The sequence below is a fragment of the Mustelus asterias genome, chromosome 4, assembly GCF_964213995.1.
Source record: "Mustelus asterias chromosome 4, sMusAst1.hap1.1, whole genome shotgun sequence".
Taxonomy (NCBI): Eukaryota; Metazoa; Chordata; class Chondrichthyes; order Carcharhiniformes; family Triakidae; genus Mustelus; species Mustelus asterias.
In genome coordinates, this window is record NC_135804.1 from 55,223,527 (window position 1) to 55,247,355 (window position 23,829).

At 44.4% G+C, this 23,829-nt stretch overlaps 1 protein-coding gene across 1 annotated transcript in view; it reads left to right on the top strand.

Moving 5' to 3' along the window:
• Positions 1-4,152, top strand: part of tradd (tnfrsf1a-associated via death domain) — a 71,042-nt gene extending 66,890 nt beyond the window's left edge. Inside the window, exons 6-7 of the transcript XR_013497626.1 lie at positions 2,458-2,584; positions 3,905-4,152. The gene's annotated coding sequence lies outside the window, so the exon portion shown is untranslated. The remainder of the gene's footprint in view (positions 1-2,457; positions 2,585-3,904) is intronic.
• Positions 4,153-23,829: the final 19,677 nt, after the last annotated feature.

A 23,829-nucleotide genomic window follows, 5' to 3' on the forward strand; every position in this document is an offset into this window, starting at 1 on the left:
AATTTCCTCCAGTGGGATAATCCAGAGAAAAGTGGCATAATCCTAAAATGAGAGCAAGACCTTATGGGAGTGAATTTAGGAAGCATTAATTTCACACAATGGATAGTGGAAATCTGAAACTCTGTCCGCAAAAAACCTCTGGATACCGAGTCAATTGAAATGTTCGAAACTGAGAGATTAATTTTAGGTAAAAGTATAAAGGGATATGTAGCAAAGGCAGATAAATGGAATTGATCTAATTGAATATAGAAAAAAGCTCTTGGAATCAAATGGTCTTCTGCAGTTCCTATCTTCCTATTTTTAATGCCAGTTTTACTACAGGAAGTTGTGAGCCTTGAGCACTGTTGGTGTGAGTGAATAAAGGACAATTTTACAAGGCCAGACCACAGACAGCGGTCTGTCTGTTCATTATAATGGTTGGAACTTCATGGCCATTGTGCACCTAGGTTTAGGAAATGAGTTCCCATACACATACATTCGTACACTGGTACACATGCTCCGATACTCACGTACACTTCAATGCACATGAGCTTGTATCATTGTGGACGCTCACCAGATAATGGGGTAATTCTGAGAGATGTTTTGCTGCAAGGTATCCAGATATGTTGGGTGCTCCTAAACATGATTAAAAGTGGCCAGCAGCATCCATCACAGAGGCTACAGCGATCAACTTGTTGATGTCTTCATCTGGCATTCGATACTTATTGTTAATGTAGAATTGAGCCACATGTCCTGCGAACTAAAGGAAGAAGTGTACAGACAGAGAGAGCCATGTAATCACCTTCACACAGAGAGTGACCATTGAATAAGTTCCTCACAGGAGAGTGACCATTGAATAACACTCCACACAGAGAGAGTGACCATTGAATAACGCTCCACACAGAGAGAGTGACCATTGAATAACACTCCACACAGAGAGTGACCATTGAATAACATTCCACACAGAGAGTGACCATTGAATAACGTTCCACACAGAGAGTGACCATTGAATAATGCTCCACACAGAGAGAGTGACCATTGAATAACATTCCACACAGAGAGTGACCATTGAATAACATTCCACACAGAGAGTGACCATTGAATAACGCTCCAAAGAGAGAGAGTGACCATTGAATAATGCTCCACACAGAGTGACCATTGAATAACACTCCACACAGAGAGAGTGACCATTGAATAACGCTCCAAAAAGAGAGAGTGACCATTGAATAATGCTCCACACAGAGAGTGACCATTGAATAACGTTCCAAAGAGAGAGAGTAACCTTTGAATAATGCTCCACACAGAGAGAGTGGCCATTGAATAACACTCCAAAGAGAGAGAGTGACCATTGAAAGATGCTCCACACAGAGAGAGTGACCATTGAATAACGTTCCAAAGAGAGAGAGTGACCATTGAATAACACTCCACACAGAGAGAGTGACCATTGAATAACGCTCCACACAGAGAGAGTGACCATTGAACAACATTCCACACCGAGAGTGACCATTGAATAACACTCCACACAGAGAGAGTGACCATTGAATAACACTCCACACAGAGAGTGACCATTGAACAACATTCCACACCGAGAGTGACCATTGAATAACGTTCCAAAGAGAGAGAGTGACCATTGAATAACACTCCACACACAGAGTGACCATTGAATAATGCTCCACACAGCAAGAGTGACCATTGAATAACACTCCACACAGAGAGAGTGACCATTGAATAATGCTCCACACAGAGAGAGTGACCATTGAATAATGCTCCACACAGAGAGAGTGACCATTGAATAACGCTCCACACAGAGAGAGTGACCATTGAATAACGCTCCACACAGAGAGTGACCATTGAATAACACTCCACACAGAGAGTGACCATTGAATAACATTCCACACAGAGAGAGTGACCATTGAATAACACTCCAAAGAGAGAGAGTGACCATTGAATAATGCTCCACACAGAGAGAGTGACCATTGAATAACGCTCCAAAGAGAGAGAGTGACCATTGAATAATGCTCCACACAGAGAGTGACCATTGAATAACGCTCCACACAGAGAGAGTGACCATTAAATAACACTCCAAAGAGAGAGAGTGACCATTGAATAATGCTCCACACAGAGAGAGTGACCATTGAATAATGCTCCGCACAGGGAGAGTGACCATTGAATAACGCTCCAAAGAGAGAGAGTGACCATTGAATAACGCTCCACACAGAGAGAGTGACCTTTGGGTAATGCTGCACAATGAGAATGGACAATGAGTGGAGCTCCACTCACAGATTTGAGTTTTTATGGGTGATTCTCTGCATTATGTGACTTCATGTGAAATAAACAGGCATCTCAACATGGCCCTGGTTTCTTCCTCTGAACATTGAATTAACACTGCGTCCTGAGTACAGTATAAATGTTTCTGTGAAGTATTCTTTTAGTGTGCATGGCTTTCTTTAATTTATTCCTTTCCTCTTTCTCTCTAAGGTGATCCAGTGCTCTGAAAGTCAGTGTGGGTTGGAGAATCAAATCTACAGTATTATAACATTCTCCAGCCGTCCTCTTCGAAAGATAACGCAGCTGCATTCATCCGCATTCCTTTATTTGACCAGAAGTTTGACCAGAAGGATTAAGACAAGTCAGCATGGATTTAGTAAGGGGAGGTCGTGCCTGACAAACCTGTTAGAGTTCTTTGAAGAGATAACAAATAGGTTAGACCAAGGAGAGCCAATGGATGTTATCTATCTTGACTTCCAAAAGGCCTTTGACAAGGTGCCTCACGGGAGACTGCTGAGTAAAATAAGGGCCCATGGTATTCGAGGCAAGGTACTAACATGGATTGACGATTGGCTGTCAGACAGAAGGCAGAGAGTTGGGATAAAAGGTTCTTTCTCAGAATGGCAACCGGTGACAAGTGGTGTCCCGCAGGGTTCAGTGTTGGGGCCACAGCTGTTCTCTTTATATATTAACGATCTAGATGACGGGACTGGGAGCATTCTGGCCAAGTTTGCCGATGATACAAAGATAGGTGGAGGGGCAGGTAGTATTGAGGAGGTGGGGAGGCTGCAGAAAGATTTAGACAGTTTAGGAGAGTGGTCCAAGAAGTGGCTGATGAAATTCAACGTGGGCAAGTGCGAGGTCGTACACTTTGGAAAAAAGAATAGAGGCATGGACTATTTTCTAAACGGTGACAAAATTCATAATGCTAAAGTGCAAAGGGACTTGGGAGTCCTAGTCCAGGATTCTCTAAAGGTAAACTTGCAGGTTGAGTCCGTAATTAAGAAAGCAAATGTAATGTTGTCATTTATCTCAAGAGGCTTGGAATACAAAAGCAGGGATGTACTTCTGAGGCTTTATAAAGCACTGGTTAGGCCCCATTTGGAGTACTGTGAGCAATTTTGGGCCCCACACCTCAGGAAGGACATACTGGCACTGGAGCGGGTCCAGCGGAGATTCACACGGATGATCCCAGGAATGGTAGGCCTGACATACGATGAACGTCTGAGGATCGTGGGATTATATTCATTGGAGTTTAGGAGGTTGAGGGGAGATCTGATAGAAACTTACAAGGTAATGAACGGCTTAGATAGGATGGACGTAGGGAAGTTGTTTCCATTAACAGGGGAGACTAGGACGCGGGGGCACAGCCTTAGAATAAAAGGGAGTCACTTTAGAACAGAGATGAGGAGAAATTTCTTCAGCCAGAGAGTGGTGGGTCTGTGGAATTCATTGCCACAGAGGGCTGTGGAGGCCGAGACGTTGAGCGTCTTCAAGACAGAAATTGATAAATTCTTGATTTCTCGAGGAATTAAGGGCTATGGGGAGAGAGCGGGTAAATGGAGTTGAAATCAACCATGATTGAATGGTGGAGTGGACTCGATGGGCCGAATGGCCTTACTTCCGCTCCTATGTCTTATGGTCTTATGGTCTTAAGTTTCTAAGAAGTATATTGGGAAAAACAAAAATGGGTTTCAGCCATGGGTGAGAGCAGGCTCACTTTGGCTCACAGGATGGGTCTAAATGGAAGTCCCTACAGAGGGTTGCCAACTGCGCTTCTATGTATTCCTGGAGGTTTCAGCACATGACCTGCCTCTACAATCCAGACATTCATCAGCCAACATCAGTCAAACAGCCTTTTCCTCCCATTTTCAATTTTTTTGTATCTGGTAAAGAGAAAAGTTCAAAGAAAAATGACAAAGTACTTCTTTAATGTCCCGATGATTCTTTTCCAGGGTCGCACAGAGCAGTGAACTGGAGATTGATCTTCAATTCCTGGAGACTCCTTCAGGCCAGTCTTGAAGGGTTGATAACCTTAAGCCTTACATTCTCTCCATGTCTGTGTGGGTTTCCTCCAGGTGCTCCGGTTTCCTTCCACAGAGCAAAGATATGCGGGTTAGGTTGATTGGCCATGCTAAATTGCTCCTTAGTGTTAGGGGGATTAGCAGGGCAAATATGTGAGGTTATGGGAATAGGGCCTGGGTGGGATTGTGGTCGATGCAGACTTGATGGGCCAAATGGCCTCCTTCTGCACCGTAGGGATTCTATGATTCTTCTAAGCCTACCAATAATCTAAATAGGCTGAAAGTACCTGAACAATCTTGCACAGGATCCTTAACCTGTAGTGCACAGGGATTGGCAGAGTGGAATCTAGTGATGCAACAGCTCTGTAAGACGCATAAGTCACCATTGATGGGGAAAGTGTAGTGGTGATAGAAAAAGTGTGCCTCGAGTTGACATGTGGCCCTGCTCTACTCTTAATGCTGATGGGTTGGAGGCTCTGCTGCTGGAGGGGCACCAAAGGGGAGTGTGTAACCGGGGCTGGCGGTTACCGTCCAGTGAATATTCATGTGACAGCTCCTAGCTCATGACCTAACATGATCTCGATTGTCTAAAAATACCATCCAGTCTCCCTTGTGTGACTTCAATTGAAGAAGTTGTTTGCTGGTGTGAGCAAAGAGACAGAATTGTGGTCACATTTATTGTGGAGGCTGTTGACAATGAAGGAAATCTAAGTTTGGGCAGCACAGTGGCACAGTGGTTAACACTGCTGTCTCACAGCACCAGGGACCCGATTTTAATTCCAGCCGCCCGTGACTGTCTGTGTCGAGTTTGCACGTCCTCCCCGTGTCTGCGTGGGTTTCCTCCAGATGCTCCGGTTCCCTCCCACATTCCAAAGATGCGCGGGTTAGGTGATTGGCAATGCAAAATTGACCCTCGTGTCGGGGGAATTAGCAGGGTAAATACGTGGGGTTACGGGGATGGGGCCTGGGTGGGATTGTTGTTGGGGCAGATTTGATGAGTCGAATGGCCTCCTTCTGTAGGGATTCTGTGATTCTATTCCACAAGTTGTGAACTGCCACATCCTCTTAGAGATACCATTTGATCTGTCGTGAGGAACCATTGCCTCTTTTCCTTCACTCTTGGGCATCCTTTTCCAAAAGGTGGTCAAGAGGGGAAAACAGCAAATAGATGCTGAGGCACCTAGGCTAAGCTGTGAATGACAACAAAGACTGGTATTCAAACTCCAGACACCTAGTTGGGAAACCAGGAGTCCAAATTAAGTATGTATGTGCCAAATGACACTGCACTGTTCATCTTATTCATTTCACCAATTGTTGTGATAGATAGTAAATTTTATTTTTTAAATGTTACTCCTCGAAGGGTGTTTTCTTTGGAGCGGTGAGTTGTCACTTCCACAAGAAGAGTGCAAAATAATGGACTGTGCAAGATCCTTATGCTGGTCAAAACAAAACTGCTATCAGAGGGTTTGTTTGACCAATTACACAAGATTATGTTGTGAAGATTGCACTGTGCGAGTATCTATAGATTTGGAAAGGATTTCCAGTCTTATTATTAAGGCATTAAAATAATAGTAATAATTGGGGAAAGGATATAGTGAGTTGTGATGATGGATTGTGGCCTAAGGAGATATAGTTCAGATGTTTGAGGATATTTGAGCGGTTAACATTTCCTTGCGTGTTGCTTCTCTTTCTGGAGACTGTCCATATCATGCACCATCCACCCCACAAAGGGGGAGGGGATAGTCACATCCCAGAATGAAAGCTTAACGTTTTTAAAGTTTATTTATTAGTGTCACAAGTAGGCTTACATTAACACTGCAATGAAGTTACTGTGAAAATCCCCTAGTCGTTACACTCTGGCACCTGTTCGGGTACACTGAGGGAGAATTTAGGATGGCCAATGCATCTAACAAGCATGTCTTTTAGACTATGGGAGACATGGTGAGAAGGTGCAGACTCCGTAGAGACAGTGATCCAAGCTGGGAATTGAACTCGGGTCCCTGGCACTGTGAGGCAGCAGTGCTAACCACTGTGCCACCTTGCCACCTTGTTGTCCTCACACAAACCATCTTCTTCAGCTGAGTCATGGAACACAACTGGGACTGTTGAAGAAATTCCATCTTCACTTTACATATATTTAAATGATCACAGCTACCCTATAACAATGAAGGAAGGCAAGGAAAATAATTGCGGTTTAGCTAAGAAAACAATAAAGGCTCCATAGTCCCAGATGACCATAGGCTCTCCCCTTTGAGGGGGAGAGCTGACTGGTGGCAATTTAACCTGAGGGTCACCACTCCTCAGGCAAAGGGCAAGGTTGAGAAGGCGGAGCCTTCATGAATAATCTCAGCCGGTACGGGAATTGAACCCAAGCTGTTGGCATCGCTCTGCATCACTCACCAGCTGTTCAGCAAACTGAGCTCAGAAAAAAATAAAGCAAAATTGAACACAAAACTTACACTGCACAACAAATGTGCAACTTATCCTTACCTCAAAGAAAACGATTCGAAGTGTATTTATATGACCGTTGTTATCATTTCTATATTGATAAGATTATTATATATTGAGATGAACATCCTAATACATGTCACTGAAACCACCAGTTGTTGCCCTTCCCTCAGCTTCCCTGCTACTGAACCATTATTCAAACCTTTATTACCTCTGGATTTGATTATTTCAATGAGCTCTTGACTGATCTCCCAAGTTTAAGGTTTAAATTTAAATTTAATCTCCGTTTAAGACAGAGATGAGGAGAACTTTTCTCTCTCAAAGGGTCGTCAGTCTGTGGAAGTGGCAGCTGGATCACTGAATTCACTTAAGGCAGAGTTAGACAGATTGTTGATAGACAAGGGACTAATAGTTATGTCCCTAAGTCCCATGTTCCTATCTCCTATGCTCAAGGTCTGCCCTAAGTCCCACTGCTCCTGATCAAGAAGCACCTTCATTGCAAAATTCTTACCCTCATTTTCAGATTTCTCCATGTCCTTGCTGCTCCTTATCTCTGTAATCTTAAAGTTACAAAGCCAATGCTTAGCGTGGACTGGACAAACCCAAATCCATGCCTTGCTTGCTCCAAAAACCAAATTCACATTCCAATTGAATCCAATTCAAGGTCCCCACAAGAGACACAAACAAGATCCAAGCTGACAAGATAAGACATTGCATTCCATCTTGGGCTTGACCTTAGCCAAAAGGTAAATCACCTCTAGCTGCATAAATGGCCAGATCTCTGTTCTCTGATATTTCTCACCTTTTGAGCATTCCCAATTTTAACCACACCACCTCTGGGTAGCTGCAACTTCAGTTAGGTAGGCTCCAAGCTTTGGAATTCCCGCCCCATTTCTCTCTGATCTCTACCTCTCTTCCTTTGTTTAAAACGGTCTTTAAAACCTATCTCTTTGACCAAGCTTTTGGTCAGCTGGTCTAACTAATATCTCATTATGTGTCTCTGTATCATATTTTGTTTTGATGTGGAGATGTCGGCGTTGGACTGGGGTGAACACAGTAAGAGTTTTAACAACACGAGGTTAAAGTCCAACAGGTTTATTTGGTAGCAAATGCCATTAGCTTTCGGAGCGCTGCTCCTTCGTCAGATGGAGTGGAAATCTCAGTGGAAATCTTCATTGATTTCCACTCCATCTGATGAAGGAGCAGCGCTCCAAAAGCTAATAGCATTTGCAACCAAATAAGCCTGTTGGACTTTAACCTGGTGTTGTTAAAACTCTTATCATATTTTGTTTCACAGGGGTCCTGTGAAGCACCTCGGGAGATTTTTTTCATGCTAAATGCGCTACATGAATACAAGTTGTTATTTTGGTATTCCTTGCTTCAAGTCAGGAAATTCACTTTGTGTTAACACAGTCACCAGAAGGTTGTGTATGCCTGCACTGAGATCTCTTTATTCTGCCCAAATTTACCCTTGAGGCAATTAAAGCTTATCAGGAATTGGGTGTGCAAAGTTGCCAACCCTCTTTTTGAACCAGTGCAGACAGCGACCAAGGTTCTAGCCAGCAGCAGATTCTTGGAAAATCAGCTCAAAACAGTCTATTATTTGGAAAACGCCAACCATTTACTTCAGTGTCTCATCTCAATGTGGAGAGCTTTAGAAGGTTTCCCATGAAGTCTCATCTACAATCAAGAAAATCTCCTGACCCCGAGACCTAACATTTCACTTTCCTCCTGTCTGTCTAGACAGGGACTTGACATAAGGCGGTAATTCTATTCGTAAAGCAAATACCATGCCCAAATTAAAAACAAACATTCCCAGTGACAGCAGGCCTGAACCATGATTTGTGACAGGGTAACCTTTCTGAAATTCCAGCAGGGGGAGCTCACTCAATGAAATGGACTCCACAAGGTCCCACATAAAAGATTGGTTTGTAAAATTAAAGCACATGGGATGGGGGTAGTGTATTGAGATGGATAAAAAAAACTGGTTGGCAGATAGGAAACAAAGAGTAGGAATAAATGGGTATTTTTCTAAGGAGCAGGCAGTGACTTGTGGGGTACCACAGGGATCAATGATGAGACCCCAGCTATCCACTATGTATATTAATGATTTAGATGAGGGAATTAAATGTAATGTCTCTAGATTTGCAGATGACACAAAGCTGGGTGGGAGGGTAAGCTGTGAGGAAGATGCAGAGATCCTTCACTGTGATTTGGACAAATTGAGTGAGTGGGCAAATGCATGGTAGATGCAGCATAATGTGGATAAAGATGAGATTATCCACTTTGGTAGCAAAAACAGGAAGGCAGGTTATCATCTGAATGGCTATAGATTGAGAGAAGGGAATGTGCAATGAGACTTGGGGGTCCTTGTACAAAATTGCTGAAAGTAAGTCACAAGGGCAAATTTGGGCAGAATAAAGAGATCTCAGTGCAGGCATACACAATCTTCGGGTGATTGTGTTAACCCAAAGGGAATTTCCTGACTTGAAGCAAGGAATACCAAAATAACAACTTGCATTCATGTAGTGCATTTAGTGCAGCAGGCAGTGAAGAAGGCAAATGGTATGTTGGCCTTAATGAGACTATATCTGAAATATTGCATGCAGTTTTTGTCTCCCTATCTGAGGAAGGATGTTCTTGCTATAGAGGGAGTGCGGAGAAGGTTTAGCAGACTGATTCCTGGGATGGTGGGACTGATGTATGAGGAGAGATTGAGTCAGTCAGGATTATATTCACTGGATTCAGAAGAATGAAGGGGTATCTCATAGAAACCTATAAAATTCTAACAGGACTAGACAGGGTAGATGCAGGAAGGATGTTCCCAATGGTGGGGGAGTCTAGAACCAAGGTTCACATTCTAAGGATATTTAGGACTGAGATGAGGAGAAATTTCTTCACCCAGAGAGAGGTAAGCTTGTGGAATTCACTACCACAGAAAGCAGTTGAGGCCAAACATTGAGGCCAGGATTCTTCAAAAAATTTCGAAGTTCCCAATTCGCAAAATCGGAAGTTACTCCCACTAGTTTTTTTAGCGTGATTTTCAGGTTGAATCTCCGACACTCTGTGCATCACAGAGTGTCCTAGCAGGATTCCCTCTGAAAATCAAGGAATGGGGCTTATTCCCGCCTGAGAGGCCAGCAGCATAGTGCTGAGCAGGCCACTGTGCATGCGCCAATCTGTCAATGTCAAGGTTGGCGCATGTGCAGTGGCCCTGATTGCTGGCCAGTCCCGGACTCCGCATTTCTGCCCCTCCGACCCTCCCACCCCCTGATTGCTGGCCTCCCAGACCTCTCCGGGCCAGTCCCGATCTCTCCAACTGCTCCCCCACCCCGCACAGCCGTGACCCCCCCACCCCGATGGCCAGCCCCGATCGCCGTCCTCCCTCTGTCTGCCTGTGCAAAGTGGCAGTGGGACTCCCCTACTTCCACCGATTGCCCCACAATAGGTCCCATGCCCTTGGCACTGTCCAATGCCTAGTGGGCAGTGCCAGTTTGCCCCTTGGGCAGTACCAGGGGGCCAGGCTGGCCTGCCCATGGGTCACCCCCCCCCCCTCCACCTTACCTCCAACCTCTTGGCCTCTCTTCACTCCGTGGGGTCAGGCCTCCTGTTGTAAACCCCGCTGGAGTGAACCACCCTTGTTGGCGTTGGGTGAGGGGGGAGGAGCGGGTGGGCCGGGGGTGGTGGGGGAGACGCTAGCTGGTCCAGAGACCTCAGTCCCAGGCCCACTAATCAGATGGAAATCCGAATTAGAATATTGAAATCAGCTCCGCGCCACTTGGTCCCAGAGACTCGCAGAGGCCATGGCGTCCAGCGGGAACCCGCAAAACGGCCTCCACTGATGTCTCCTGGCCCATTGCTCTGCTAGAGCAGCACAGCAGGCTGGGAGAACAGCCCCCTGTATGTTTTCAAGAATGATTTAAATTTGGTTCTAGGGTGAAGGGGATCAAAGGATATAGGGGAAAGCGGGGACAGGTTATTGAGTTGGATGATCAGCCATGATCATAATGAATGGTGGAGCAGGCTTGAAGGGCTGAATGTCTACTCCTGCTCCTATTTTCTATATTTCCATGTGTTTCATAAAGCAAATCTGATAAAACTGTACGTGACACTCAGATTCATATAACAACATTTGATCAGAATAGATGTTATCACAAAACATGCCCGCTCACCAGACTGATCCTAATGGTCTCCATAACTCCAACGATATAAAAACTGTTGCAATTGCACTTCAACATTTCCCGTTAGCTCAGTTTCACCTTGAATGTCAGGCAGCAGCTTAATGCTCATTGATGCTGTGGAACTGTTGTGTGAGATGTTGACCTGAACTATCCAAGAAAAGTAATTGAACTCCACATAGAACCTCTGTGCACACGGATAACATTCACCTATCTGAATTACACGGGAAAAGTTCAGTGCTCTGACCCTATCCATGTTGCTTGGTGCCACTCTTGCCTCCATCTTCCCTGAGGAAAGATGGTGGACTCCAAATGTAATTTGCCTTAATTCCACCTTGGGAAAAAATTTAGAACACCTGCAGCAATAAAGAGAATTAATCAGACAGAATTGTCACAAATTTCTCCTGCAAAAGCAAAACTCCCTCAATGATGTGTTATGAAGCGGAGGTGGATCCCCTCTGAGAACTAATACCTATGCTCAAAGAGGAGTACTTCACCTCATAATCTGTTAAAGTGAGTGTGAACTAGTACGATCTGCATTTCAAAATAACTCCCTGACACACTGTCTAAAGTCAACAAGTAACAACTTATTTATCTAACCAACAATGAACAAGTTAACTAAACTATTAACAAACTGAATAAAACACGATTCTAATGGAATGCTGTTCAGATAAATACAATTTCCACTTATTAACAAAAAAATAGAATTTTAGTCACTCTCTGAATTACAATCAGGTTTAGCATCTTCCGGAATATTCTGGGCTTTCTCTGTTGATTCTTCTGTCTGGGACATCTGTCTTCTCTGGTACCTTCGCTATCAAGATGAGTCTTTCTAAGGCAGAAATGAGGCTGTTACTCTGACAGATGGCAGTTGCTCTCCCTGCTTATTGTCCCACTATCCTCTTCTTTTATACCTGTGATGACTTATCAACATCCCCCACAATAGGATTGGTCCCAGGTTACCACAACATCAAATTTAAATCTAATAGGTTGCTGGTATCCAAGTGCCTGATTTAAACTGATTGGTTGAATTCAAAAAAATTCAAAAAGCCTGAAATCCTGTTACCAAGGCAACCCTGCTGCTTGGCCTTCCGATACAAATGTTTCATTCTGGGCTTCTTATGTGGGACCATGCAATGCTTTCTGCTCTTAGCATTTTACATTTTTAAAAATAATTTTACAAACACCAAATTTGACAATTACTCTACTCAATTTCACAACAGATGTTACTCTTACTTGCTCCAAATGCCTGTGTACGTAAGTACAATTTGTTAGTTATTTGTACCTGGTCTATTTGTTTGCATTGCTTCTCGTGGTGATTTCAAAACTTTCATTTCTTCACTTGTAGCATTGAAATCCTGATTTATTGCACATAAGAATTAGCAACTCAGGACAAAGGGGAGAAGGGTGGATTTGGGGAGGAGGGTGGATTTGGGGAGGGGGTGGATTCGGGGAGGAGGGTGGAATTGAGGAGGAGAGTGGATTTGGGGAGGGGGTGGATTTGGGGAGGGGGTTGGATTTTGGGAGGGGGTTGCATTTGGGGAAGGGATGGGTTTGGGGAGGGGGTGGATTTGGGAAGGGGCTGAGTTTGGGAAGGTGGTGGATTTGGGGAGGGGATGGAGTTGGGAAGGGGTGGATATGGGGAGGGGGTGGATTCAGGGAAGGGGTGGAGTTGGGGAGAGGGTGAGTTTGGGGAGGGGTGGATTTGAGAAGGGGGTGGATTTGGGGAGGGGGTGGGGGTGGATTCAGGGAGGAGTTGGAATTGGGGACAGGGTGAATTTGTGCAGTGGTTTCGACTCTGCCCTTTCACTCCCGGATCATGGAGTCAATTGCAAACTGGATTTCTAGGATGAGTCCCCTCTGCTTCCAGACACACTGGGGCATGGAGCCCCAACACAACGCTGATACTGAGAATCACCATTCAAAACACAGCATGGTTTCAGAAAGAGGAAAAAGCTAGACTAGTGCAGTAGGTGGCAGTGTTTCGGTGCTGAAAGAATTCAAGGGAACTTTACCCTGTATCTGCTGCCGGTAACCTGGGAATGCTTGTTGCCAACACTGGATTCCATTCCGCTGCACCAGCTTGCTTCACCCAAGTGAATCTGGTCCCTGAGAAGTACACACAGCCATAGGCAATAATTTGTATTTTGGCCAAATGTCCTTCTCTTTTCACGTTTGCTTTTCTGATGGTAGCAACTCATTGTTTGCAATGGTTTTAGAAGGTGTCTGGTACTTGCCATTCTGTGGAGATAAGAGGTACAGAACAGCCACATGTGGTTAGAGCTTTGTATGGAGGGTGAATACTATAACGGACTAATTGGGCCAATTGCCAGTTTAATTGTCAGAATTAAATTGAAGTGGTGATTCTTCAAGTGTGATCATAAACAACAGGCAACGGTGGGTGGCAATGCCAAGTAACTGCAGCGAGTAATTCACCTCCTGACTCCCCAAAGTCTGTCCAACATCCACAAGGCACAAGTCAGGAGTGTGATGGAAAACTCCACACTTGCCTGGATGGGTGCAGCTCCAACAACACTCAAGAAGTTTGACACCATCCAGGACAAAGCAGCCCGCTTGATTGGCACCACATCTACAAACATCCACTCCCTCCACCACCGACGCTCAGTAGCAGCAGTGTGTACCACCTACAAGGTGCACTGCAGCAATTCATCAAAGATCCTTAGACAGCACCTTCCAAACCCACGGCCACTTCCATCTAGAAGGATAAGGGCAGCAAATACATGGGAACACCATCACCTGCAAGTTCCCCTCCAAGTCACTCACCGTCCTGACTTGGAAATATATCGCCGTTCCTTCGCAGTCGCTGGGTCAAAATCCTGGAATTCCCTCCCTAACGGCATTGTGGGTCAAGCCACAACACATGGACTGCAGCAATTCAAGAAGGCAACTCACCAGCACCTTCTCAAGAACAACTAGGGATAGACAATAAATGCTGGCCAGCCAGCGACGCCCATGTCCCACGAATGAATTAAACAAAACTGACTATTTCCGGAATTCTTCTGATAAATATCACCCCTGCGACATAGGGAAAGCGGTGTATCTCATTATATAAACTCTTCCATATATGGAGTGACTTTTGGTTGCTTTTTGTACCTCTGTATCTCAACTCTCTTAATATTCACAGAAAGTGTACAGAAGGCCAGTTTTGCAGACTTGATATATAATTGGCTGTGGGGTTATATAAGGAGAGCAGCTTGTACAATATCCTTTTACTGCAACACCATCGATCTGTCACTGAGTGAACCTTCCAAATTCCTTTGCAGCTTTTAACACACAAGCCACCTGTCAACTGAGGACTCTGCAAGTCGTGGACGCTCAAGAAGCAGGAACAGCAATTTCCATTTCCCAAAATGAACAGAACTGAAAAGAAACAATACCTCACCACTTGACATTTTCCCCAGCCTAAATGTTACTACTTGTACTAATCATAGAATCCCTACAGTGCAGAAGGAGGCCATTTGGCCCATCAAGCCTGCACTGACAACAATCCCACCCAGGCCCTATTCCTGTAACCCCACATATTTACCCCATTAATCCCTCTAACCTATGCATCCAAGGACACTTTGGGGCAATTTACCATGGCTAATCTTTGGACTGTGGGTGGAAACCGGAGCACCCGGAGGAAATCCATGCAGACACGGGGAGAATGTGCAAACTCCACACAGGCAGTGACCCGAACCCAGGTCCCTGCAGCTGTGAGGCAGCAAAACTAACCACTGTGCCACCATGCTACCCTCAAGCATGGTTAGGGCCAGAAAACAGTAACTCCATCACAACTGATGTCTATCCCCTAGATATCAAGAATCTAACGAGCTTCTAAAGAAGGACTAATGAGGGCTGAAAGAGAACCCAACAAAGATCTGAGGAGGGTTTAAAGAGGATCTAAAGGTGATAATGTGGAACTGAACACTCTGAGAAACACACTGTTTGATGGAGCAGTAATTAGCTAGTAATAAAGAGACTGCAATGTTTTATTCTTTCTTGCTCCTATTCCGTGGAAAGAGCCCTGGATTGTGACCGGTGCAGAATAGAGAAGCACACTTTTCTCAGGTCAGGCCGGAACTAGGATTGGGGTTAAACTCCAGTGGCTACATTCCTCAAAGGCTTCATTGTGGTATCGAGGGCAATCATTTTGTATCCATTCCTAGAATTAGCCTGTATGCAGAGGAGCTTCTGTCTACATGGATATATAAAAAAAACCTTTGGTCATATGATTATAATTCACCCATTAATACTCTTAAAAGCCTCTAGCAAATGGCAATCATCAGCTGCTCTCTGTCATTTTGACCCATTTTTTCAGCAGTATTATTATTCGCTGTGATTTTCCAACATACTTGTTCATCGGCTGATATTTTACCAACTTTTCTCCAGAGATGATCTGATCGCAAATAAAGGTCTTATTGTACATTTTTAAAATCTGTTTATTAAACATTTGGTGTGAATAGTGCTGCTTATTTGGGGAACTCATCATGTTTAATCATTTAAATTCCATTTAAATTGAATTATAATTATATGACCAAAGTTCTTTTTTTATATATTCATGTCGACAGAAACTCCTGCATACAGGCTAATTCTAGGAATGGAAACAAGACGATTGCCCACTGGGCGGCATGGTGGCACAGTGGTTAGCACTGCTGCCTCACAGTACCAGGGACCCGGGTTCAATTCCCGGCTTGGGTCACTGTCTGTGTGGAGTTTGCACATTCTCCCCGGGTCTGTGAGGGTTTCCACCGGGTGCTCCGGTTCCCTCCCACACCCCAAAGATGTGCAGGTTAGGTGGATTGGCCATGCTAAATTGCCCCTTAGTGTCAGGGGATGAGGTAGGGTAAATGCATGGGGTTATGGGGATAGAGCCTGGGTGGCATTGTGGTTGGTGCACACTTGATGGGCCGAATGGCCTCCCCCTGCACTGTAGGGTTCTATGATACCACAATGAACCCTTTGAAAAATGTAGTCACTGGAGTTTAACCCCAGTCCTAGTCCCGTCCTTACCTGAGAAAAGTGTGCTTCTCTATTCTGCACCAGTAGCAATCCATGGCTCTTCCCACGGAACGAGAGCAAGAAAGAATAAAAAATTAAAGTCTCCTCATTAGTACCCAATTACCGCTCAGATACATTCAATGCAAAATGGTGTTCCACCCTTATTTCACTACTTCTGATGTGGCACTCCATCATTTCCCACATGTGATTATAGGCCAGGCCAATGTCATTGTTCACCAGAACCTAATTTAAATTGCAAGGCCACTCTAGTGTATTAATGTTTCTCCACAGTGCTTTGTGCAGAGGCAGCCAGACAGCTCTTGGATACTGTAAAGTTTGCAAGCATGTATTTAAGCAGTCCTGATAAATATGGTGAACGTTTCGAGTCTGGACGACCCTTCGTCAGAGCTCTGACTTGAAACATTGGCTCTATTCTCTCTCGACAAATGTTGTCAGACCTACTGAGATTTTCCAGCATTTCCTGTTTTTGTTTCAGATTCCAGCATCCCGCAGTATTTTGCTTTTATCGTTGTTTGTGCTGGGATGGTCAGGTTGATATAATCTTTTCGGTGGGTGATGAGGTGGTTATGTGCTGAGTCAGTCACCAGGTTTGGGCATCTGCTTAAAAGTTAATGTTTATTTATTAATCACAAGTAAGGCTTACTTTAACACTGCAATGAAGTTACTGTGAAAATCCCCTAGTCATCACAGTCCGGCGCCTGTTCGGGTCAATGCACCTAACCAGCTTGTCTTTCAGGATGTGGGGGGAAGTCGGAGTGCCCGGAGGAAACCCACACGGATGCGGGGAGAGTGTGCAAACTCCACACACAGTGGCCCGGGCTGGGAATCAAACCCGGGTCCCTGGTGCTGTGAAGCAGCAGTGCTTTGATATGCATCTTATCCTTTTGTGATACAATTGCTGACTCCTGATGACTGCAGATATTTCATAACTTTTAATGAAATTCTGGCTTTGTTTTTTAACAGTCGGACTTTTTCATATGGAGCATAAGATGCCACAAAGTACCTATGAACTTTGATAGGTATAGAGAGATATGGGCCAAACGCGGGCAATTGGGACTAGCTTAGGAGTTTTTTTAAAAAGGGGCGGCATGGACAAGTTGGGCCGAAGGGCCCGTTTCCACGCTGTAAATCTATGACTCTAACTATGAGTCTATGGGAGTGACCCAGGCAGGTTTGGCCTCTGACCTCTCGACATTCCCTGTAAGGAGGCACATATTATAGGGAGTTTCTGAAAGTGTAAAATTCAATTAGGAGCTCAGCCAATATAATCTTAGAGTGCAGGTGGTAATGTCCCAAATCCTGGCAGCCCAGCTCCCCAGAGCACATTTAGCTGTGGGGAGTGCAGGGTGCCCTCAGCCACCCAGTGGCCATTAAACTATACAAGCATGACATCACTGGAAAGGAAGCACATCATACAATCCAGTTTAGTTTCACTTTTGCTCTTAAGCAGAGCACAGCACAGACAGCTCTGCTGATGTGTCATCAAGCTTCATATCTTTCTATCTCTGTTCTCACATGCCTAGTCTTAATAAATGAACCCACGACCTGTTTACCCAATCCCTATTGAGTGATTGCTGTCTTTACATCATTTTTAAAATACGTGTAGCAGTACTGGTTCTTTCTAAATGACATGGTACATAGTCTGGCAGCAAGGTTCAGCACAGGTACGACATGGTGAACACTCTTAGATCATGCTGCATGAGAAAACCCTCGATGTTTTGGTCAGATCACAACAAAGCTACACCATTGGAGGGTGTCTAAATCACAGCATGGTGACTGCACAGAAAAGCTGTGATGGAACAGTACTCAAATATAGAGCTGGTAGGCAGTTGGATCTCTCATGGTGAAATTGCAGCATTGATGCGCGACAATCAAGCTCGTGGAACAAGGCTTCGGTATTGAAGGCTTTTATTGTCTAACAATTGAACTACTAACACGAATACACCAGTTCAGACTGAAGGGGTCCTGCCGGAGCAGAGGGTCTTATACCTCGCCACCGGAGGCGGGGCCCCACCGGGATGTGCCATGATAACACTTATAACAGGTAAACACCCTAACCCAACAACATTGTACAACCCCCACAGTGACAACACCCTAGCCCAACAGTAACATAATAACAACCCCCAGTGGTAACCAACGATGGTTCACCACAAGCGTGAACCCTGTCATTTCAGTCAATGGGACAGTACATCAAAAGGCCCAGCACGAGGTTAGTTCAGTCAGGCAAGGCGAGTGACCAGAGTGTGAGTTGGATTGACAGTGAGCGAGGGAGAGTCAAACAATAAAACCCAAAATGATCATAAAAACCGGGCCAGAGAAAGTAGCGATTATAACTAGTGGAGTTTCAGAAAACTGCACAAAAGTGGCTACAATGACACTCATCCCAACAATTACAGGAGAAGGAAGGTCAAAGGGATATTGTCAAAATGTCCACAAAATTCCCTAGCCTGAGCTGACCTACCATCCAAATTCAGAATACTTAAATAGCATACGGAGCTATGGTCTCTTGATTCAGGTGTATCTGAACCAGACAAGCAAGTCATAAAAATTCACCTGCCAAATGGAAATGAAAGTCTACATAGGCAGAACACATCAGGATTAACGGTAGAAGAGCTGGGGGAACTCCAAAAACTATGGTCTACATTGGAAAACTGCTTCAGAATCAGGTTAAACTTCTCTATTCATCAACTAGAGATAATGTCTCTTTGACAGCAGCTTACAGGAACCACTTTGTCAGCAGAGAAAAGGATAGAAACTGTGATTTTTCAAATGCAGAGCCAGCAGACAGAATTGTTGAGTTGACGATTGCATCCCCTCCTATGGAATCATTCCAGAAAGATCTGCTAGACAAGCCCAAAACATCTAACATCAAACAGTGATTCAAGGATGGAAATAAGTATAAAGTGAAGCAAAGGTTGGCAGTACCAGGGACTCAGGTTCAATTCAACAGGTCCTAAGCACAACCCCAATTGTTAACTCACAAGAACACCTAAATCTAGAAAGGCACATCGAAAATGTGGTCTTCTGTATGAACTAAGGAAATGCCCAGCTTTCTAGCAACTCTGCAAAGCACTTGGTAGAAAGAGCCATTGGCAGCGGCAGTGCACTCGAGCATAGGCAGATGCAGTTACAAAGAGCCATGCACTGACCCAAACAGACTGTATACAATGGGTACATTCAAGCGTAAGAATGATCATCCAGTATCCGATCAGAAAAATATATATAAGGTGATTGACAACCCAAAAAATGAAGAAGTGTATGAGGAGATGAAGAGTGGTGAATGTGTTTCATACTATAAACCTCATGGAAAACATAGGTGCCATCTCACCGTCCGAAGATTTAAAGTACCTTCCCTAAGAAAGTTGGTAACTATTTGTTATTGGTCAAGATTGACACAGGGACAATTGTCAAAATACTACCTCTACAAATTCTAAACGACATCTATCCACAGATATGGAATGCCATGGTGCAACCTACAATGATTCATTAATTCCATGTACAAGTTCCATAGTCCAGGAGTGTGAATACAGTTAATACTCCTGAATGTCATGATACAGTTATATAAAACGTTGGTTAGGCCACATTTGGAATACTATGTCCAATTCTAGTCGCCACACTACCAGAACGATGTGGAGGCTTTGGAGGGAGTACAGAAAAGCTTTACCAGGATGTTGCCTGGTATGTAAGGTATTAGCTATGAGAAGCGATTGAATAGACTGGGATTGTTCTCCCTGGAAAGACGGAGTCTGAGGGGCGATGTGATAGAAGCTTATAAAATTATGAGGGGCATAGATAAGATGAACAGTTGGAAGCTTTTTCCCAGGCAAAAATGACAATTACAAATGGGCACAAGAACAAGGTAAGTGGGGGGGTGGGGCGGGGGGGAAGGTTCAGTAGAGATGTGCGGGGGGGAGGTTTTTTTCAAAGAGGGTGGTGGGGGCCTGGAGTGCACTGCCAAGTGAGGTGGTTGAGGCAAACACGTTAGTGACATTTGAGACTTATCTGGATAGAGTTGCACTTTTGATTAAGGAAAACATCACGGCAGTACTGAGAGAGTATATATCCAAGAATTTGCCCACTAAGTCTATATGGGTTAAACTGGGAAATAAGAAGGGGGAAATCACTTTGATAGGGTTGTATTATAGGCCCCCAAATAGTCAGCAGGAAATTGAGGAGCAAATATGTACGGAGATTACAGATAGCTCCAAGAAAAATAGGGTGGTAATAGAAGGGGATTTTAACTTTCCCAACAGCCATAGTATTAGAGGGTTGGATGGAGAGAAATTTGTTGAGTGTATTCAGGAGGAATTTCTCATTCAGTATGAGAAGGGGCAAAACTTGCCGAGTAGAGAAGGGGCAAAACTTGACCTCCTCTTGGGAAATAAGGATGGGCAGGTGACAGAAGTGTTAGTGAGGGATCACTTTGGGATCAGTGACCATAATTCCATTAGTTTTAAGATAGCTATGGAAAATGAAACATCTGGCCCAAAAGTTAAAATTCTAAATTGGGGCAAGGCCAATTTTGATGGTATCAGGCAGGAACTTTCAACGGTTAATTGGGGGAGTCTGTGGGAAGGCAAAGGGACGTCTGGTAAGTGAGAGGCTTTCAAAAGTTGGTTAACCAAGGTTCAGCATAAATACATTCCTCTTAGAGTGAAGGACAAGACTGGTAGAAGTAGGGAACCCTGGATGACTCAGGACATTGAGGCCCTAGTCAAGAAGAAGGAGGCATATGACATGGATAGGCAGCTGGGATCAAATGGATCCCTTGAAGAGTATAGAGGGTGTAGGAGTAGAGTTAAGAGAGAAATCAGGAGGGCAAAAAGGGGACACGGGATTGTTTTGGCAGATAAGGCAAAGGAGAATCCAAAGAGCTTCTACAAATACATAAAGGGCAAAAGAATAACAAGGGAGAGAGTAGGACCTCTTAAGGATCAACAAGGTCATCCTTGTGCCGATGCACAAGAGATGGGTGAGCTCCTAAATGAATATTTCTCATCAGTATTCACTGTTGAGAAAAGCATGGATGTTAGGGAACTTGGGGAAATAAATAGTGATGTCTTGAGGATTGTACTTATAACAGAGAAGGAGGTGCTGGAAGTCTTAAGGCGCATCAAGACAGATAAATCCCCAGGACCTGATGAAGTGTATCCCAACACACTGTGGAGGCTAGGGAGGAAATTATGAGTCCCCTAGCAGAGATATTTGAATCATCGATAGTCACAGGTGAGATGCCTGAAGATTGGAGGGTGGCAAATGTTGTGCCTTTGTTTAAGAAGGGTTGCAGGGAAAAGCGTGGGAACTACAGGCCAGTTAGCCTCACACCTGTGATGGGTAAGTTGTGAGAAGGTATTTTGAAAGACAGGAACTACAGGGAGACACAAGGACTGATTAGGGACAGTCAGCATGGCTTTGTGAGTGGAAAATCATGTCTCATAAATTTGATTGAGTTTTTTGAAGGGGTGACCAAGAAAGTAGATGAGGACAGTGCAGTTGATGTTGTCGACATGGACTTTAGCAAGGCCTTTGACAAGGTATCACATGGCAGGTTGTTACATAAAGTTAAATCTCATGGGATCCAGGGTGAGATAGCCAAATGGATACAAAATTGGCTTGATGACAGAAGCCAGAGGGTGGTTGTAGAGGGTTGTTTTTTCAAACTGGAGACCTGTGACCAGCGGTGTGCCTCAGGGATTGGTGCTGGGTCCACTATTATTTGTCATTTATATTAATGATTTGGATGAGTATATAGGGGGCATGGTTAGTAAGTTTATAGATGACACCAAGATTGATGGCATAGTGGACAGTGAAGAAGGTTATCTAGGATTGCAACAGGATCTTGATCAATTGGGCCAGTGGGCTGACAAATGGCAGATGGAGTTTAATTTAGATAAATGCGAGATGATGCATTTTGGTAGATTGAACCAGGGCAGGATTTACTCAGTTAATAGTAGGGCATTGGGAGAGTTGCAGAACAAAGAGATCTAGGGGTACAGGTTCATATCTCCTTGAAAGTGGAGGCACAGGTGGACAGAGTGGTGAAGAAGGCATTCGGCATGCTTGGTTTCATCGGTCAGAACATTGAATACAGGAGTTGGGACGTCTTGTTGAAGTTATACAAGATATTGGTAAGGCCACACTTGGAATACTGTGTGCAGTTCTGGGCACCCTATTATAGAAAGGATATTATTAAACTAGAAAGACTGCAGAAAAGATTTACTAGGATGCTAACGGGACTTGATGGTTTGAGTTATATGGAGAGGCTGGATAGACTGGGACTTTTTTCTCTGGAGCATAGGAGGCTGAGGAAAATCTTTTCGAGATCTATAAAATAATGAGGGGCACAGATCAGCTCGATAGTCAATGTCTTTTCCCATAGGTAGGGGAGTCTAAACTAAAGGCATAGGTTTAAGGTGAGAGGGGAGAGATACAAAAGGGTCCAGAGGGGCAATTCTTTCATACAGAGGGTGGTGAGTGTCTGGAACAAGCTGCCAGAGGTAGCAGTAGAGATGGGTACAATTTTGTCTTTTAAAAAGCAGTTAGACAGTTACATGGGTAAGATGAGAATAGAGAGATGTGGGCCAAATGCGGGCAATTGGGACTAGCTTAGGGGTTTAAAAAGAGGCAGCATGGACAAGTTGGGCCGAAGGGCCTGTTTCCATGCTGTAAGCCTCTATGACTCTATGACCCTCTTGTAGGACAATCTAGAACAGGAGGTCATAGTTTTAGGAGAAGGGCTGGCAGATTTAAAATAGCAATGAGGATAAATTACTTCTCTCAAAGCAATTCAGTACCCCAGAGCGTGGTTGTTGCCGGGACTTGAGTAAATTTAAGGAAGAACAGATTTTTAATTAGTAAGGGTTTGAAGGGCTATGGTGAGTAAACAAGAAAGTGGAAATGAGGCCAATATGAGGTCAGCCATTATTGTATTGAATGGTGGAGCAGGCTCGAGGGATTAAATTGCCTACGGCTGCTCTTAATTCTTATGATTCTTATGAATCTTATAATGGAAGTGGGTAGCTATTGATGAAACAGCTGAAGATGGTTGGGCCCAGGACACTACCCTGAGGAACTCCCACAGTGATAACTCAGGATTGAGGTGATTGGCCTCCAACCACCATCGTCCCTTGTGCCAGGTATGACTCCAAACAGCGCAGAGTTTTCCCCCTGGTTCACATTGACTCCAGTTTTGCTCGGGCTCCTTGATGCCACATTCAGTCAACTATTGCCTTGATATCTAGGACAGTCACTCTCACTCTTAAGTTCATCTTTTTTGAGCATGTTTGGACCAAGGATGTAGTGAGATCGGGAGCTGAACTCAAACTGTGCATCAATGAGCAGTTTATTGCTGAACGAGTGCTGTTTGATGGCACTGTTGACAACACCTTCCATCACTTTGCTCATGATCGAGAGTAGACTGATGGGGTGGTAATTGGCCAAGTTGGATTTATCCTGCTTTTTGTGAACAGGATATACTTGAACAATTTTCCACATTGCTGGTTACATGCCAGTGTTGTAACTGTACTGGAACAGCTTGCTCGGGAGCACGGCTAGTTCTGGAGCCTAGGTTTTCAGTACTATTGCTGAAATGTTGTCAGGGCCCATAGCCTTTGCAGTAACCAATGCCTTCAGCCATTTCCTGATAATCACGTGGAGTGAACTGAATTGGCTGAAGACTGGCATCTGTGATGCTGGGGAATTCAGGGGGAGACCAAGATGGATCATCCACTTGACAGTTCTTGCTGAAGATGGTTGCGAGTGCTTCAGCCACATCTTTTGCATTGATGTGCTGAGCTCCCCCATCATTGAGGATGGGAATATTTGTGGAGCTTCCTCTTCCAGTGAATTGTTTAATTGTCCACCACCATTCACGGCTGGGTGCAGCTGGACTGCAGAGCTTAGATCTGACC